Source organism: Mchenga conophoros, linkage group LG19, assembly GCF_057382185.1.
Source record: "Mchenga conophoros isolate Kocher_MC1m ecotype Shallow Benthic linkage group LG19, M_conophoros_male_GT1.1, whole genome shotgun sequence".
In the NCBI taxonomy this organism is placed as follows: domain Eukaryota; kingdom Metazoa; phylum Chordata; class Actinopteri; order Cichliformes; family Cichlidae; genus Mchenga; species Mchenga conophoros.
In genome coordinates this window covers 823108-829371 of record NC_140544.1, presented here as the reverse complement: position 1 = coordinate 829371, position 6264 = coordinate 823108, and positions in this window count along the sequence as shown.

Below are 6264 nucleotides of genomic sequence, written 5' to 3'. Positions count from 1 at the left end.
AAACCAAAGGGACAACAGCACCTCGAGGCGACTGTTGATTTGGCACCGTTTAAAATTGAACAGGTTCTAGAAAAAGGAGGAAAAGGTTTTAGCTGAACATCTCTACAAAGCCAAACTCTGCCTGTGATGTGAATGTGTTGGTGTGTGTGTGCACCACTCTGTCTGGTTAATGGCAGAACGCAGAATGCTCTGTAGCTGAGTCAGGTGTTCAAAATGACACGCTGATCTGGAAGTTTTGCATTGGAATATTATTTAGCATTTTAAGGAGTAACTAAGTAACCTGTAGTGTAAGCTGCACTGATTAGGAGTAGTTGTGGCTGCAGTGAGAACTACATGATGAAGGCGTACAGCAGCAGCGACTCGGTGAGACGCAGGGAACGCCTTTGGAAGCTTTTTCTTCACCCGCCTTAAAAATGTGCTCGTCCAATCACTGACATGTGACAGGTGGAAACGAAGAAGAGTGTGTCGTTCTCTAGGTCGCCATTGATTGAAGGAGTGGCCTCAGTAACTGTGTCTGCGCTGGTCACGACTGAAAGTCTGACAGGCCTGCAGTGTAACACTGTGGACGTCGGGGCTTACCCCACTGGTGATTTCAAGCTGACTGAATGTGGCAGCTCTGTAGATCTTACAGGGATGCAGACCGAGGCCTCAGAACCTGTTTGGATGAATCCGTTCTGGATAAACGCTGCACAAAGATGTTGGACGTTACCTAGCAACTTCTTTGCATCAAGCTCTGGCAGTTGTATCTTATTTTCAACATGTCTTCCTCGGTACATTTCTTGGTTCCTATTAAAAATGAAAGCACATACAGTTTTTCTCAGTCATTTCTTTGGAAGTGGAAACAGATAAAATGCTGTTAGAGTTAACAGCGCTATTATAGTTGCAGACTAAACATAGCTTGTCAGTGTTTACCACAGAATTGGATTGAAGTTATACCTGTGATGGAGACACCAACAGGACACGCCCACTTTGTTAAAGAAATACATGCTACTGCAAAGAGTTTTGGAACAATATTGGCTCCTCCCTGATCCAGATCAGCCTCAGGTTCTGCTGTTACAGTCAGCAGAGCTAAAGAGAGGATCAGCCTGACACTGGAGAAACAGACCGATGAGCTGGTTGGTTAGTGGCAAATTTCAAAAAGCAAAAGCACCATTCTTTCTGAAAGCTAAAGTAACCCTGCAAAATATACATTCATATGCTCGGGGATCCCACCCAAGTTTATATTTAGCAAGCAAACACAGTTAAGGGAGCAGATGATGTGTGCCGCCGTCATCCTGGGAGGCTTTGTGCCATTAAAGCCTAAATAAATTCAAACCTCAAAATCATTAAAGATGTTCTTTATATGGTCATTCCAGCCCTGAACAAAACCAGCTCAAAGATAACCGTGACACTCACGCCCATGATGGATATATGTAACCTGCTGACCACAGCCTCTCCATACATACCACTGTGTACATGCACTACAGTTGGTATGTTGTGAGCCTGCGAAAAAATGAGCACCAGACCCCTTTGAAATGTGTTGATTGGGCATTTCCAGCTTTTTTTTTGAGTCACTAATCATGTCAGCTCAACAGAAGTCTGGATTTAAAGGACGGGTGTAGCCGTCATGATGTTGCCCACTGGTTGGGGAACTCTGCCTTTGGAGTTCTTTAGCTTTACATTTGTAGGGTGGGGTGCTGAGTTATCGTTTTTAGTTTGTTTAGTCTCCTGCAGTCACTAATTGTACAGGTGCAAGACACAAATGTCTGCTAATCAGTGCCAAACAGATCAAAATCTAGAATTTAACAGAAACTGAAATAAACCTTTTGGATTAAAAAAAACTGCTCCATCAGCAGAAACACTGTGGAGAGGCTTCAGTGACTGATATCAGTCGAGGTGAAGCAATTGGTAAATGGACACAACTTGCCTCACGCTCCAATGGATGCATCATAGAGCAGCTTAGGGTTGGGATTTCGCCCAAGGATATTTGGCATGCAGACTGGAGCAGCCAGGGATCGAACCACCAACCTTCCAATTAGTAGGTGACCTGCCAGCCTGATTCTATCAGTCAAACTGACCATGCTCCTAACTTGTTGAATACTAACCTTTGGAGCAGCTGCAAGTGTCCAGAAGTTGATCTAATGAACTGTAACAGTTATGAAGAGTGAAATTAGCTATAAAACAGCTGTTTCGGGCTATAAACACATCATTTTCTTCGCTGTAGCTAAATATTTGATGCAAGCACCAACCTTCAACATTGAGCTTCCACAACAGTTCCTAATCCTGTCTAAATGGCCAACTTTGCAATAAAATAAAAATCATATTCATGGTACAAAAACTGATTTTGGCCTCCGTGGAGAGTTTGCCTCTTCAAAGCAACTGTGTGGTTGGTGAATACATTGATTTTTATGAATAACAGGATAAATACACTGGAATGAAAAATGAAGCCAACGTGTTCATGCCAAAAACTCCGCTCACGTTACTGGACCTGTGTGTCAGCTGTTGTGTTGAGCTACATTTAATGGAACTGACCAATAATATCAACTGCTGTGAGGTGCAGAGTGTCCAAGACACTTTTGCAATTGGTGCAGTTTGTATTTTATTGGTGTGCTTTTTAGCACTGATTGCATTTATGTGTGTATATGCATTGCACTTGTACAGCGTATGAATTTGGTTTGCTACAGAAAGCACAGCTTATAAAATGCTAACAATGAGTCCAGAGACCAGTGGTTGTCACATGTCTTCAGTAACGGTGGGTGGTTTTAACACTGGAGTCTATAAGGATACAAGCTTGTGGAGTCAGCAGAGGACCAGAGGTTTTTGAGCTTGACTGAATTTGTTAGCTAATATATAAAATGAACAGAACGGGAGGGATTTTATTTTTAAGCAGATTTATTTATCATATTTACAGCTATTAATATGTACTGTCTGCCATTGTAATGATCTGTTGTGGCTGATTGAAGGTGGGAGAGCACAGTCCCGGCTTTAACCATAGGCTCAACTATTCGTCTCCTGCCTGGGTATGTTGTTTTCAATCCACAGACACACGGTCAGCAACTCCTCAGTTTGCTTGTGTTGTCTCTCTTTCCTTGCCCCTGGATATATCAGGAATTCATAAAAGTAGCATTATCTTCAATCATTAAATTTAAGGCAACTACATTCTGATGTGCTTCCTTCATAATTCATGTCTGTCTAAGATAAAAACTCTTTAATGCAGCGGTCCCCAACCCCCGGGCCTCGGACCGGTACCGGGCCGTGAGAGTTGAGGCTCAGGTGTGAAATGTATGGCTTTCAGGGTTTTATCGGTTTTCAGCGTTATTTTGTTATCGTTTTTATCGTTTACTCGGTTTTCCTGGGTCTTTTCACGTGTGTTATGAATAAATCTTCTTTTTTTGGTACCGGTACTAGTTCTATTTTGTTGTATTTATCCGCGACACCTTAAAGGCCGGTCCGTGAAAATATTGTCGGGCATAAACCGGTCCGTGGCGCAAAAAAGGTTGGAGACCGCTGCTTTAATCACTGGATTTAGTATTATTATGGGCACTGGTTTGGTTGGTACTGTGTAAATGCTGGGAGCTGACCTGGGAACAGCACTCCCAACTAATCTGGACCTGTAAACTATGTAATACCGTGCCTATTAATTCTCAGTGCAAGTGTTTACGAGTTCTTTGACTGCTTCACTTCCTTTATCCTTCAGACAGAGCCTGTCCACGTCCTGTGATCACAAAGTACAGAAACTGTAAAGTTATTAGAAGTGGTTTGCTGTGGATTTGTGGTGGTTGGATTAACTGCTGTCAGGGAGCTGCTGCTTAAACTGCTTTCTGATTATTTCACTACTAATGAGGGAAAAAAGCAAACATATTGGAAATAAACCCCTCAAAATGACCAGAAATCCATAGGCTGTGGGTTTTTGATTGTAAGTTCACTTTAATACAAGTCAGAAGTGCAATTTGAACATGCAAAGGCACCCCTCTGATATAAACAGCATTTTAATTTTCTCAGCCTCGTGGGCTATTTAACTCGCTGAGCCACTGACCAAGGCTCTGTCTTTTCAACCCTCAGGAAGACAGTTGTGGTAACAAGTGAGTCAAATATATTCGTACATCGAGCTTATCTCAACCTCCTGGAAAGACCAGGGCATCGAGTGTGCTCCTAAATGTAGCCACGCTACTGTACACACTACAATGTGCTCACATTTTGTGGTTGTACGCTGAGCCTCTTTGAAACAGCTGTCCGCAAATAGAAAATGTGAGCATGAACTTCATATTTACTCTGTGGTTGAGACCTTAGTTGATGGCCAGTGCTGAATATAACTATTCTAAATGAGTTTTTCCTCACCGTGTCTGAGAGTTTTGGTCATATTAAGCCTTTCGGTTGGCAGGGCCTTTTCTTAGAGGTCCAAATTTACTCGTCTAATGTTTTCACGAACTTTGTGAAATCTCAATCACAAGAGTTTAAATGGTTGTCTGTATATAGGCTGTCTGTTTGTCTCCATATGATGAGGCGAGTGGATGAGAGGGGAAGTTTGTGTCCTGCTTGAAAAGTAAAAGCACATGAGGTGAGCTTTCTGAACAAACTCCTCATGTGGGTGCTGGTTACATTCGAATGGCACTCGCTGAAGAGGAAAAAGGAACTTAGCCTGAAATGATTAACTGCAAGGACAGGTAGTTTAAAATGACTGCGAGCAAGGCTTTGTTTAAACTAGCACAGGATTTGGATGAGGTGGTCTGGAGAGAATATATAGACAAGAAAAAGAGGCTGTTTTCTTTCTTTTTCTTGTCTTTTTAAACCAAACGACTGAACCCTACACCTTTAGAGGGACATTTCCATATACATCATGTCTTTGTCAGTGTGTCTCTTTGGACCATTCATAGAAACATAACATAGTTTTTTATGGCAGCCTGGGAAAGGGAAGAATAGCAACTGGTACAATGATCATGATTACAATCAGTTACAGTGTAACACTGGCTGTGAACTGTCTGCTGTTGAAGGAAGTGGATTCACTGTGTTTGTGGCCCTTCTTCAGTCTGACCACACTACACTATAAAAAAGACAACATGTACACAACATGCAGTAACATATAGACTTACATCATATTTAATTTTCATAAAAACATACTCACACTTGCAGCCCTCTGTTGACCTAATGAAATTTGAATGCACCAGCTTATGAAAGAACCGCCTGCACAGTGTAAGCACTGCAGTGCAGTCTTACTAGACCTGAGCTACCAGATGACGACTGGACGTGTCTCTCCTGCAGCTCGGGTAGTTTGGATCGTGTTCAGTATAGGCCAGTACACAGGCCAAATCGAAGGCACTCTAAAGCAGAGGTCCCCAACCATTTTTCCACTACGGTCCGACAATATTTTAACGGAACGGCCTTTAAGGTGTCGTGGATAAATACAACAAAATAAAACCAGTACTGGTACCCAAAAAAAGAAGATTTACTCATAACACACAGGAAAAGACCCAGGGAAACCGAGTAAACGATCCAAACGATAAAAAAAATACCAATAAAAACTGATAAAAACCCTGAAAACCAGGAGGAGTACTGGTTTTAGAAGTACTCCTAAATAAATACTGCCATTCAGGAACCGTGATCACATCTTAAAGCAGGATAGTAAGAGAGACTAAATGATGCAGAGACAAAGCAGGGATGTGTGAACAGACGTGAGGCTGGAAACAAAAGAAGACTGAAGGAGGGTAAAAGGGTAGAGATGGAATTCTTTTAATAATAATAATAATAATAATGGATTGGATTTATATAGCGCTTTTCAAGGCACCCAAAGCGCTTTCCAATTCCACTATTCATTCACTTTCACATTCACACACTGGTGGAGGCAGCTACAGTTGTAGCCACAGCTGCACTGGGGCAGACTGACAGAAGCGAGGCTGCCATTTCGCGCCATCGGCCCCTCTGGCCAACACCAGTAGTAAAGGCTCATGATTCGTGTTTGTGGTCGTTTTAAGTAAGCAGGCCTTTAAAATACATTTACTGCAGTGGATAGGCATTTACAGCCTGGACTGCTTATCTTTCCTATTCTTCTCTCCTTGCCTCCTTTTCCTTTCTGCTTTTGTCCTCCTCTCATGTGACCTAGAAACAGAAAATATTACTGCACAAACCAAGATTAGCTTTCGTTTTTCTTGCTTTATCCATTTCTCCTCTCATGAAGAGGGGAACATCATTCTCTATTCTTCAGGTCAGAGAGGGAACAATTAAGTGTGGAGGGCACTGGGAGTCAGTGACAGGTGATGAATGGCTGAGCTGGCTGCAACTGACAATATG